Here is a 13,410-nt window from a genome sequence, read left to right on the forward strand (position 1 = left end):
TTATTAAATTCAAATTTGCCCCTCTACTTGGAGTCCTACAGTATGTACTTGAGAACATCACTGGCATATCAAAACCACTTTTTCTCCCAGCAGATTCAAGATGATGTTGCAGGGTACTGTTTAAAACATCCCACTTGCAATGTGAATAGTCCAGCACTACTTCTCCTCTATGCCCACATCCCTAAGACCTGCAGTCACTGCAATCCTTGCTGCTGATAAAGGTGCAATGATGACTCACAGTCCTAGAACTATAAGGGATCATGCCCAGTCAAACCCTGGTCTTTCTGCTGTACAAATGCACTCTGTATGTTTATACCATGCTTGGAGCATTTTTATATAGTTCTGTGTCATATTGCAAAGTTTTAAAGTCCTCCGGGACCACAGAAAATCTCTGGAGAAACAAAAAAAAAAGCACAAGTGGGAGGTAGAAGAGTAAGAAAAATTACTAACAGTAGTCTGTGAACTTCATGAACCTATTACAGAAACCTCAGATTCAAAATGCAGAACGGAGTTAAATTCCAGCACCCATTACTCACCCTGCTTTTGCAACATGAGTAAGTCATGAGTAGAATAAGATACTGCTCTGCATGAGACATCCACAGTTCAGTATAACCTGGACCACACTGCATGAGGGATTTTCTGTCCCAAAAGCAAAGAAGAAAATTGAGTGAAAAAGAAAGCAGAAAAAGATGACAATGTGAAAGTTCTAGGTCAACATATTATCAGAAGGACAAGATATGAGTTGCAGTTACATATATATATTCTGAACTCTGCTTTCAGAGTAGATACATGTCTTCTTGTTGTCAGGCATTTACCATGGGGCAGATGATTTTGCTGGACATTAAGTACCTTCAATTTTTTTTAGGGGGGACAAGAGGTATCAGATATTTTTTATCATCTTTAAAATTACTGGAATTTCTTTCCAAATTTTCTCTAGTTCCAGCTTAGTTTTGTCCAAGATTTTAAGTGTACCCTACCCGATGTGTGGGCTAGGCAGGCTTTAGAAATGGAAAAGAAACAAATTAAGAAATTGCCTCTTGCTTTTTCATTCTCTCTTTACTTTCTCAATCTTTCAGTGTTGCACATAGATTCCAAGTTGCATCCCCGCTGAGAAATGCAGGGCATGGTAAATAAGGGATAGTCTGGTCAAATGACAAACTCTGAATGCTGTCTGCACAGGCTCCTCCTGTCCCATCCCACCAGAAGCCATTCCACTGCAAGCCCCACATTTCCTATCTTCGTTCTGTGCTCTCCAAGCACCCTCTTCTTTCCCTTCTCCTCTTTCACTCACTTCTTTTCTCCTGTATACACAAAGACTTACCTCTAACTATCATACTCAATCTCCCAATAAAAAAAGTGACCTTTTGCATAAAAAAATAAAAAACTAAGTAACTGTGAGTAATGACAAAGAAGGAGGTTGGACTTCAAGAACAATGCACCAAGAGAGCAAAAATGTCTACACTGGGCTAATGTAATCTCTCTGTGGTGACCAAGAGTGAATAACTATGAAAAAAAATAAAGAAGTGAAAATACATAGGCGACTAACCTGTTAAGTTCTTAAAATTTCCTTCAGTTAGTAGTTTGGGGATTTCCCGTGTGGCTGCTGGCATCCAGACTGCCATACTGCACATCCATACATAAATTTCCTCGATTAATTTTTCATTGCCCTCTCATTTTGTATTTGTGAGAAACAATAATTAGTGACTCTTGTTACGGAACTAATACGCAATGCTTCCACTAGCACCCTGTATGACTGCTGATGTGCCGCATCCAATCCCTACAGCCGTAAAGTTTGTTTCACATCCAATCAGCAGTCACAAGCTGGTATTTTCTTCCACAATAAAACCAAAACAACTATCATTATATCACATCTGTTTTCTAGCTTCAAGCAAATGTATAAGGGCAGCTCTGGAACCATCCACATTTCTCAAAATACCTCTTCCAGTTCATTACTCTGTAGTGTCGATGGCCATGTAGTGCAAATTAACTCGTATGTCTTTGGATGTAAGCCTGACGGGGAATGCCAGCCCCTGATTTTCCACAGCCCAGACTACACGCATTCACAAATGGTTGTAATGCTTATGATAATGCTTTTTAAATTACAAGTCTTAAAAGAATGTTAATGTTGCCTTAAAAATATCAGATGAACAAGGTAATCACTGTAGTAATTTCAGTCTGCTTTTCAAGAGTTACTGGACAACATGCGATATATTGATATGCAGAACAGAGCTTTTATGATACTCAGGAAACACAATTTTCAAGAAATTTCAACAAATCTGAATAAAAACCCAGCAGTGTTATCTCAGGTTTTGTTGGCAGTTTTTCCAGAATTTGTATCATTTCTGCAGCTGCATATCATCGGGTTTTCAGAATGGGTTGATTCAGACACACCCAAGTATTCTTGTAAGGCTCTGTTATTTACAAGCCACTCTGTTAAAATGGGCAGTTATGATTTGGCTATACTCATTACTTTGCTTTCATTGTTTTCACATACTTTCCCATATCTTTGTCTTGATACTGCTAGGCTTCCTAGCAACATGAAGAAACCTAAGACTTGCTCCTTCAAAGAATTCATGGTCCCAACCCAAAGAGTCCCACTGACCAAAGTGAATTTTGGTTTAAACACACAGAACACCATCAAGAGCAACAGCAAAATCTAAACCTGAATATACCTGAATTACTCTATCCTTGCAATTTTCTGCAACAAGGCTTCCTTCATAGTGGCTGAAATTCTGACTTCACTAACATCACTGACCAACCTTCTGTAGAAGATTTCACAGGTAAGGTTTCACTGGCACATGCACCTTACAAGTTAGATCACTTATGCTGTTATTTCTAATTTGAGAATCAGCTGCCAAGACAATTATCAGAATGTTTACTCCTTAAAAATAACTATCAAAAGAAAGATATGTAGGCTCGAGAATCCTGAATATATAAACTCAAAAGCTTAAGCAGTCGTTTCGAATTTTTCTTGTATCTGATGCAATTTTCCTAATGGTTGTGGCATAGTTCTAAATTACTAACAGGGCATTTGTCTTTTTCATTTATTTTCTTTCCCTCTTTTTCCTTTAAATTTGCAGCTGCAAATCAATGCAAACTCATTCAGCAATTACCCAGGAGAAAACTTCTATTTTATAAAATGAACATTGTGCTTTCAGGACCTCTCTGAAAACTTTTAACAATGTTACACCCTTGGGCCTTTCTGTCCTTCAATTCCTAGCTTGAAAGCTTGCATTCTCACTAGCTGTCCCTTTTTAAGTATGCTTTTGTAAAACTGCACTGAAGTGAAAAATGTTCATTAAGAACTTTGGTTTGTTATTTCAAATAGCAAAGGTAGCTCTTCTGCCTCAATCCTGGCGTCTTATGGATTTTTATTTTTTTTAAAATTTGGCCAAAAATAGCAATAAAATAGACCAATTGCCAGTTACAGCCAACAAACTGATTACATTATTACTAGATAACATCATCTCTTTGGAATTAGGCTGCTAGCTGAGGTCTTATTATAGTAGTGAATTCACACTGCCACGGTTAGCAATGTCAGCATTTCAATTATAATAGTCTCTTCCTCCTCCTCCTCCTTTCGTTTCTCAAGGACTGAAATTTGGACTTAAAAATGAACTTAAGGTTGAAGCACTGACAACATAATCCATGTCCCTAAATCCATGGCTTATCATTCTAGCACATTTTTGACAAGTAGATTTAGAGTACTTTTAAGTACAGGCCCAGTCAAGCCTTCATCCTATATCCAAAACTTGAGCCTGTATGCAGAGAATGTAGCACTCATTATCTTCGTGGCCTGAGTTTCTTAATAAATGAGCTTTTAATAGTATCTTCATTTTAGGGAGCCACTGCTTTTAAAACTGTGCATCCAGCCAACAATGTGGACTGGGAGATGTGTATTGCCACAGCTTCACATCAAAATTCTGTTTCAGAACAGGGATGTCATGCACTAAGCATGTTTCTCAAAAGCACTGCTGGTGTTGAGCTACGCAGTGTAATGGACCTGAAAAGGCTCCACCTGGGAGCTCTGAGCAGAAGCGGGAGACCTGTTGCAGGCTCGCCTGTGAAGGTATCTGCCATACGTTCTGGCTCGGACGTGCCAGGAGAACTCCATGGAAACCGCAGGCAGCTAAAACCCTGCAGCCTGTTTCCCGAGCAGGGCAGAGCATACCGGTGATGACACCGACGCTGCCCTGCACATGGGACTCCGGGTCCCTGTCCGCGTCTGCGCCCCGCGTCCCCTCCCAGCCCCGCCGTTCAGCGGGCTCCGGGCTGTTGTTTGCCTTTGTCCGGGTGCAGGCGGGCGGCTCTTCCCGCAGGCGCAGGCCGGGCACAGCTCCGGGGGCAGCGCGGGGCACAGCGCCGGGGCCGCGCTTGGGGCCACGGCCGGGGGTCGGCCCGGCCCGGCCCGCCCGCCCGCACCAGCCCCGGCCCCGGAGCGCAGCCCTGGGGCAGGGGCGCGAGGCGCGGCCACCCCCTCCCGGGCCCGACGGTCACTTACGTTGGGGGCGGGCGCCGCCGGGAGCGCTGCCGGCCGCGGGTACGGACCCCGGCCCGCCTCCGACAGGGGTGCCGGCCCGGCCGGGAGGGGGGCGGCCTCCCGCTCGGTGTCTGAAGGGTGAATATTTGCCGGAAAACCGGGGCGTTTATTCCACTCGGCAGAAGCGGAGGGGGGCTCGGGGAGATGGGGGACATGTGTGCGAGGGGTGGCCCGCGGTGCCTGGGGAAGGGGGCGAGGGGTGGCCGCGACGTGCCCAGTTCCCGCTCGACTGGCGGATCCGCTACCCGGCGGCTGCCGCGGGCCGCCGTGAGTCACCCCCGGCCGCGGCAGCGTCAGCCTCGCCGCGGCGTTGGCAGCCAGACGAGCCGCGGCGCGGAGCCTCTGCTGTCCTCGGATGAACCCGGCGGGGCTGCCAGCGCCAGCCGAGTGCGCGCAAGGCGAGAGCCGAGGCTGTGCCGGCGCGGCGGCGTGCGACACCCCTGCGGCGGGGATGGCAGAGACGGGGCGGGGGGCGGGAGCGGGGGGGGGCAGCCCCTCGGCGGCCGGGCCGGAAAGGTAAGAGTGGGACAACAAAGGTGCGGCGGGGGCACGGTCACTCAAAGGGCACGGCGCGGGGGCGAGGCTGCCCCACGGGCCGCCCGTTCCCGATGATGGGGCTGCGGCGGCCCGGGGCGCGGGGAGGAGGCGGAGGGGGGATGTGTGGGTCGAGAGTCCCTGCGCGCCAGGCAGGGGGCAGATCGTTCCCGACAGCAGGGATGCTCGTCGGTGAGAATGGCAAACCCCACCCGGGCCCTGCCCTGTTAAAAAAATAAAACGACAGCATTCTCTGCCCCGCGGTGCAAAGACCTGGCTCCTCTTGGGCGAAAGGTGCCTCGCTGCCCAAGAGCCCTGTCTCCCCGTTCCTGGCCGCGGGGAGCGGCAGGAAATCGGGGCAGCTGCCGGCAGCTGCTGGCAATGTCTCGAAAGCCTTGGACAGGGTCACGGCCTCTGCCGCGCTCCCACCGCCGTGTCCCCGAGGTGGCGTAACCCGGGGAGGGGGGTGCTTATGGGCTCATAGCCAGCCTCTTCCTTTGCTCCCACCTGTCATTTTTACTTTTTCTTTATTTCTTTGATGTCCGCCCTTTCTATCCCCTATAGCTGGAGCAAGCGAGTCCCTAAGGACGGGGCAGGTTGCCCACGCGAAAGTACGGCAAGTTTGAACCCCGGGAGGACATCTGCCCTCTGCCCCTGACCCGGGCGTTCCCAGTGCCGCACTTCTCCCGGGGCTTTCGACGAGCTCTAGCTACCGGGCTGGCATCAGCCGGGGGCTGCGCTGCGCCCTCATTCCGCGCCCTGTGGAGCGGGGGCGGTGGGGAGAGGGCGCCGCTCTCACCCCGAGGAGCCTCACTGGGAGGCGGAATGAGCCTGAGAAGGGCTCGACTTCAGGGAGAGGAGACCTGGGGAAAAGGCTTTTAAGGAAATTCTCCCTCGGGGATGCAAGGGGGGGGAGAGGATGGAAGGAACGGAGCCCCTCTTTGTCCCGGTAGGGAGAGCCCTATCCGCACACGCAGATCAGATCTTCGCGGTGCAGCAGGTGCCTCCGAACCCCTTCGCTTCTTCCCCGCTCCGTCCCTGGGAGCAGCGCCTGAGGGAACCCACAAATAGCACCTTAATAGCCGTAATAATTATAAACAACAACAACAACAAAAACCCCCTTCTGCCTGGCCTTAATGATCCTTTACACACATTCCCCACTCGCTCCCTCCCCCGTCCCCCCAGTGAAGGGCAATGATTATTCGCACTCCTCTGCTTGCCGAGAGCGGAGCCTGATGAAAGGACTTTATCCTCGAGTGACTCCACCGCTTGCTCCTCCTCCTCTCCCCAGCCCGCCGGCCGCCTCGCTTCGCTCTCAGCCCTAATTGGGCTCTTGCTAATATGATTAAAGCCCAGTTAAATGTTTCTTGATAAATCTTGTCAAGAGAGGATCCCCCCCCCACCCCGTCCCCTCCCTCTCTGTCGGTTGTCAGAAGCCCGGTTATAGACAGGACATGCCCGGCTCCTGCTGTTCATACTCTGGTGGGAAGTTGGCATTTCACAATTGTTCCTTTAACAGGGTTGTTTTGGAGCCGCTCCTGGGGATCGTTCTTCTTCAGGCCGGGCTTGCTGATAAGAACCGTCCGTGGCTTTTATGTAACACGTTAGGATTTGGTCCTGGTCCCAAAATCTCACTGTTTCTTTAGCCTTTTATTTCATACCGACCCTCCCCCCCTCCTCCTTCTGCTCTTGGTAGCCTGTTCCCGGAAAGGCTCTTGCTCGATGCGAGTCGGCCAGGCGCGATCGCCCATGTAAAAGCCGCGCAGGTCCCGGTGGGGCTGCGCGGGGGCCGAAGGTGCGCACCGAGGGCTGGCTCCGCACTGACAGCTGCCACACCCACCCCCCCTTCCCGGGAAAATTCCCTCTTCCTCGGCTCCTCTCTCCGCTCTAGGAGCCCTCGCGAGAGGCTCCCCCGTTGCCGCCCGTCGTTGTGTGAGGCACCCCGGCCCCCCAGCACAAGTTTTGCCGCTGCGCTCGCGGCTGCGGGTGCGCTCTCAGCCCTTCACCTGCGTCTGTTTTCTTGTGATTACACTGCAACTGGACTCGGGCATTAGACCCCATCCCGCTCCCGTTATCATTTGGGGACTCTGGTTGAATTCGTAGGAATTAGGAACCCGCAGTCGGCGGTGGAGGGGAGGGTGGTCCCCGGGCTTCGGGCATCCCTGCGGCCGGCCACGGTCTTGGCGGCGCTGCCTGGGCTGGCTCGCCCCGCCGTTTTGAGGAGCTCGTTTGGTGGGGCTGTTGGCTTACTCTCACTTTGGTTTTCAGTTTTCTTTGGGGGTGCAGATGTTCGGCAGAGGCTTTTCGAGGGCTTTTGGTGGCTGTTGCTTCAGCCTTAATGGCCTTGGAGGCTGCAGGGGGTGTAGTTGTTGGAGGGGGGGATGAGGACAGGCTGTTTGGCCCTCTGTCGAGCCGGGAAGCCACGGTCTGGAAGCTCTTCGATCCGTGGCTGGAAGTGGTATTTCCCGATGGCACACCTGGCCCTGGCTCCAGCCCGCGCCCCTCCACAGTAGCCCGTGCCCCGCGTGCGAGCGGAGGGCTGCTGCCACACAGCTTTTCCACGGGAGACACGCACTGCCTTCACCCATTGGGAAGCAGGGACATAGGTCGCCGAGGGACACGGACCGACTGCCCTGGCGAAGAGCTCCCGAACCCCTCCCGCTCGCCACCGTTTCAGCCCCTTCAGCCCCTTCGCTCCCTAGGCTCGCCCGGGGACAGGCGGCAGCGCGCTGTCCGTCCGCCCTCGGGGCCGCCGGTGCGGGGACGTGCTGGACCGCGGGAGGCAGCGGAGGAGGAAGGTCAAAACCAAACAAACGAAAAAATCACCCCCAGCCCTGGGGAGCGCAGCTCCAACAAAGGCGCTTGTTCCCTGGGCAGGGGGAAAACCGAGCCAAGGGGTAAAACGGAGATCTGCCTCCTCGCCGAGCCCTGCTGCCTCTTCCCGGCGGCAGGAGCCCGAGGGCGCGGGGCTGAACCCCGGCGGGGCGAGGGGGCGCGGGCAGAACTCCAGAGGGGGCGACAGGGAGGGGGCAGAGCCGGGCAGGGCGGGCGGGGGGTGCGGACCTGCGCCCCTCCAAGGGCGGGCAGGGAGCGTGATGCTGAACCCGTGCAGGGATCCTCGTCCCGAGGGGGGGTCTCCGCTCTCGTTCGCCCCAGCGGAGCGTCGACCCTCCCCGGGCGAGGTTTCAACCGCGGTTTGAGGATGGTCCTCTCTCCCTACTCGTTCCTTCCTCCCTCCCTTGTGTGTTCCCCCACCGGGGTGGGTCTGGGTTTTTGCGAGACCACAAGAGCTGCGGCCCCTTTGGCCCCGGGGCTGTTGATTTACCCGAGCAGAGTCCCAAATAAGCAGCTGTTTGTGCTCTAGCTGGAACGCTGGAGGCTTTCTAAGAATGGCGCTTTTCTTACTCGAGGTTTTTTTTTTTTTAATTTAATTTTATTTTCATTGGTACATCGAACCAGCCTACAGCATTGCTGGCGTCTTTCCACCAGGTGTCTGGGGCTCAGAGAAAAATTCAAATTAATCTGAAAATTATGAGACAGTTTCCCTCCCCTTCTCCCAAATAAAATAATTATGAGAGAAAGAATTGGTACAAACTGTCCAGTAAGGGATTCAAGATGGAAACAGAAAAGCACCTTCACCCCACCAGAGTGGTGAGGACCCAGAGGGACCTTCCGCAGGCAGGAAGGAATCAAAGCAGCTGGAAGATGGAATTTGACTGGTTTGAGAACCAGCTTCAGAGATGTGGTTACCACCCACAGCAAGGGACTTGACCTCGTGATCCAAAACATCCCTTCTAATCCTCTCCCTAAAACATAATAACTTGCCCTTCTATATACAAAAAAAAAAAAAAAAAAAAATCAAGTACATTGCACACATTGAACTATTCTGCTTCACAGCTCTCTTGTAGGTATGAGTCTCTATTCCCATTCTGCAGAGGAGTTAACTGGTTTGCTCCAGGGGTCACACTTGTAGCTCGGGCACTTGCTGGGTTCTGATACCCAGAGCCCACATCACCACCCAGCACTGCTCTACTCAGTGAGGTCCCCCATGAAACTATGCTGTTATGAACTGAGAGAAGGCTATCTGCAAATACAAGGGGCTGCTTTGCGAGATCCAGGAAATACCAATTCTGGATGTTGTTTTAAACCTAAGTATATGGTATGAGGAAACAGACCTGCAGCTGGGGGGTTTAGGTGTTAAACTCTCAGTGTTTGACTATTATAATTATTTAACTAAGCTCCATTTAGTCTTGATAAGTAGCCCTTGTTACTTTTCGAGGAACCTTTCTGAACTTACTGAAAGATTTCCTACTCACCTGACTTACAAAAGCAATCGTTTTCTTTCTGAATAAATAGAGAGGACTGAGTGATGCTCATGCTTTAGATATAGACAGCAAAACCTAGACTCAAATCTACTTGCTTTTCTTATGCAAATCTTCTCACAGGATTAGAAGGGAAAGTAAACAGTAGTCCAACCTTAAGATCTTTTTCTTTTTAGAGGCAGCCTGTTATATAAATCTGAAACAGAAACTGTTTTCATTTGAAGATCAAATAGAAGTTATCTAGTGAAGCTGACAAACAGGGCAGAATAATCTCTTTGCATTTTTGAGAAATTGATAGCTCTGGTTTTGTTTCAAGGCAAGTAATTTTTAAATAATATTTAACGAAATAATTGACCTTGATGTTTAAACTACAACTTCCTTCACGTCATTAAGCTCACTGTTTTTGAAAAAAAAAGTTTAGTATCTGAACTCTGGCATTCGTTCTGCTAATCTCATAATAACATTTGTTTCTTGTGGAATTTTGTTTGATGAACTCACTGGTGAAAAAGAGAAAAAGTTCAGAACAACATGAGCTTTACAGCTCATTTATATTTTTTCTCCCTGAAAAACAGCAAAAGCATCCATTAGCAGAATGACTTTTCAGGAATAATTTTTCAGATGGACGGATCAAGAAGAAGCTTCCTACAGTTGAACCATAAGCCTTGAGACAAACTGTGTTCTTTTAAGGTGTATTCTGACTTCTAAAAAACATTGCAGTCCTAGACTACAAAAAATGAATTTGTCGAATTTTTTCCTCAGGATAATTAGGCTCTGAGTCTGCTTTTGAAATGTGAGAGAAATGGAACTAACTTCATAAAGTGTGTCTATCACATAAAGCTTTTAGGACAGCCTGATTCACACTATATCCTGCTCTTTGTTCAAGTGACAGATTTCCAACAGCAGAGAGAGGCACATATCTGGGGACTGCTATTATCTAAGCTAAATATGTACATTTTGGATCAGTTCTATTTTATTTGAATACTCACAATTTCTGTTTCGGGATCTTAAGCATGAAAGGATTGCAGAGATGTGCATTTTATTAACTATTCATCATTCTTTGTACATGCACAAAGGTGCATAAACATACACATTTACTAGTCTCTCTGCTCTGCAAGAGTTCAGAAAATTACATGCAAAATTATTTCAAATAAAAGCAAACAAACAACCAAAAAACATACTCATTATCATACAAGAAAATGGTAAACAAACAAGGTGGGGAGAAATAAAAGCAATAAATGAACAGAGTTTAACTTAATTTTTATTTGTCTGTAAATGAAAAATATCACGGCAGGAGTGGATTTTTTTTTTTTTTTAAGATCCTTGAATTACAAAACACTGGTATCTACCAAAACACTGTTGTGGACCTTGCACATTGTGTACTCACACACAGATGAAAGCTCTTCCTTTGTCCCGCTGGCACACATTTTTTCTCTCCAGCGAATTCCTATTTTCAATACGAGGACGTATGAGAAATCAGGTTGCTTCACTGCCAACAAAGGACACATAGTTAACATTTCCACTGATAAACAGCATTTGAATTCCCTCCACAGGTACAGTCAGCTCAATAGCGTTTTAAGGCCCAGGATCTAGAGAGCATGGTGGTATTACACAACTGGAGATGTGACGTTATCTGGCAATCTGAGCAGAGTCACACTGGTCAAGGGACAATACAAATTCTGTACCAGGCATTGCATTGATGCAGGTTTTCTCAACTTCACAAAAGTATCATGCAGTGCAAGCAAGAATAAATTCTCAGAGTCATATCCCATTCCATCATTATCCTCTATCTCTTCCTCCCCTATGACAGAATTGGCATGAGACATCCCTCAGAGCATTCTGTTGCAGTCCCTCAAGCTCCTCTCCAGCTCCTCAGCCCCACACATGAGGTGCCAACTGACTACCTGGTAACAAGCTGCGTCTGGCAGAGGGGAGCACCCACATCAGAGCGATGATGTGTGTTTGCAGGAGATGGGGCTGTTTCTGTTGCCCCCATAATACCCACACTGACAACACCAGCAAGTGAAGACAGGAGGCACTCCCAGCCTGTGAGGCTATTGTGCAGTTCCCCTGTCTACATAGGTTGCCTCTGTGTCTGCCAAGCTATATTTTTACTTCTTATGCGGCTACTGCTCTTCAGTTTTACACAGAAGGAGAACATGGCACCTGGGGATGGCAGTCCTCAACCTGAAATACTACACATGCTACAACAGAGTAGCAGTTGTTGTTTCAGATGTAGTTACTTGCAAAAGCTGCTGGCTCTACTTTTTTGGGTTTTATTTTTTTTAGATTGTGAACTACGAAGAAAACAGAACAGTTACTCTTACCAGTGAATTGGGTGCTGTGCCTTCTATAAGTCACATGAGACCTATCACCAGTATGCAGCTGACACCCAAGCTGATACATCTTTTCCCAACAACAAAACATAGCTTGCAACATACTGTAGTGACAGGAGATGGCATTTCTGTTACACTGGGTATACATGTTCATACCATCTCCTGTTACTCTGATGGTGATTTGAGAGGAACCCACCTGGCATATTGCCTCAGCCCAGGGTGTTAAGAAGGGAGCTGTGCAAAACCAGGCTTCTCTGTGATGCTGAATACACTGCTCTTCCCTATTCTCCTGAGGATGATTTACCTTGAGATTGTGCTGGACCTTGGGAGATTCTCTCACCCCAGTTCTCCTAATACTTGCTACGGGAACTAGCAACAGTGACTCTGTCCTAAATTTCATCAGTCTCTGGTTGTCTTGCTTTAGAATCTTCTGTCCTAAAAACCTCTTCTTATCAGGTGTGCCTATTTTTTATATCCTTTGCTGAACTGGTATAGAGCGTTTCTACCCACTGCAAAACAGTCACTGAATATTTCCTCCTGTATATCTGTGCCAAATTCAGTGGTTCTTATGGAGATCATGTCAGTCAACTTGTAAAGAGCTTCAGGGTCTGTAGGTAACATGAGCTTAAACAATATATGCCTGGATACATTTCCTTACCTTTTTCTCCAAACATACTGAGTCTGTCAGAGAACTTTGGGGAAGCTGTAACCATGATGAAGGCACTGATGTTGTAGATACACATAGGATTAAGACTGCTAGCCACTGCAGCATGTCACTGCTGCCTGCACCTTACTAAAGCACAAAACTCTTGTGACTGGCGTGTCCTTCACTTCACTGAGGTTACATGACAGATGCCAGAAAATGTGTCAACCCACTCCCCACCTCTTCAGCATTATTAGCCCAGGGAGGGAAACGCAGCCAAAGAACACGCACACAACTTTGACAGGTTCTGCCTAATCCACCCACATAATGACATTTCTTATGCTAAGTGCCAGAGCGGTGTAGGGAGGCCACTGCCTGTACCAGCTGCTGGCAAGTCAAAGTTAGTTTCATGGTTATGTTTAAGAGATAGCCTGATGTTACGTTAAGAAGTCTTTGTCTCCTGTGGTGCAGTGCTCAGAGAATGACATCAAAAGCCTTCCTAATTCACCCCCCAGGTCATCTGATTATAGGCATGGCACAGAGCCATGCTGCCCCAGGAGACTGTGAGTCACAACGACATCCATGACTATCCTCTTATTCCATGGAAGGAAGTAATGTGCCTTGACCATGAAACAACCAGGAGTAGATTACATCCTTCCTTGTGTCAGCTTAGCCCTGCTGGTTGTTGGGGAAGGCACTGGGGAGGCAAGAGCAGCCTCTCATTTCCCAGCCTTGCTCCTTCCCACCCCTACCTCAGGGAAGCCATTCCTCCCCATGCTGGGACATGCCGTGTGGGCAAACCACATGAGAGGGTTTTGCTCAGCCAGGCAAGGAAGACGATGCTCTGGCTCTCTTCTCCAATGTGGTGCAGTTACATCACATGGTGAAACATCCATCTCTCCTCCAACAGGCCAGGCGTATCTGATCATGAGGATGCTGTGTGTTCTCCATTCCTTGGCATTTGTCCTTGTAATTAGTCTATCTGTTTCTGATTTACTTATTTTCAGGCAGTCTTCTGCACCCCTACTCCCTCGTTTG

The 13,410-nt window shown here is 48.7% G+C and overlaps 1 long non-coding RNA gene across 1 annotated transcript in view; it reads right to left on the reverse strand.

Moving 5' to 3' along the window:
• Nucleotides 1-4,270, reverse strand: part of LOC116788748 — a 39,655-nt gene extending 35,385 nt beyond the window's left edge. Inside the window, exon 1 of the long non-coding RNA XR_004357754.1 lies at nucleotides 4,172-4,270. This is a non-coding gene — a long non-coding RNA (uncharacterized LOC116788748). The remainder of the gene's footprint in view (nucleotides 1-4,171) is intronic.
• Nucleotides 4,271-13,410: the final 9,140 nt, after the last annotated feature.

The sequence above is a fragment of the Chiroxiphia lanceolata genome, chromosome 6 (genome assembly GCF_009829145.1).
Source record: "Chiroxiphia lanceolata isolate bChiLan1 chromosome 6, bChiLan1.pri, whole genome shotgun sequence".
NCBI classification, from domain to species: domain Eukaryota; kingdom Metazoa; phylum Chordata; class Aves; order Passeriformes; family Pipridae; genus Chiroxiphia; species Chiroxiphia lanceolata.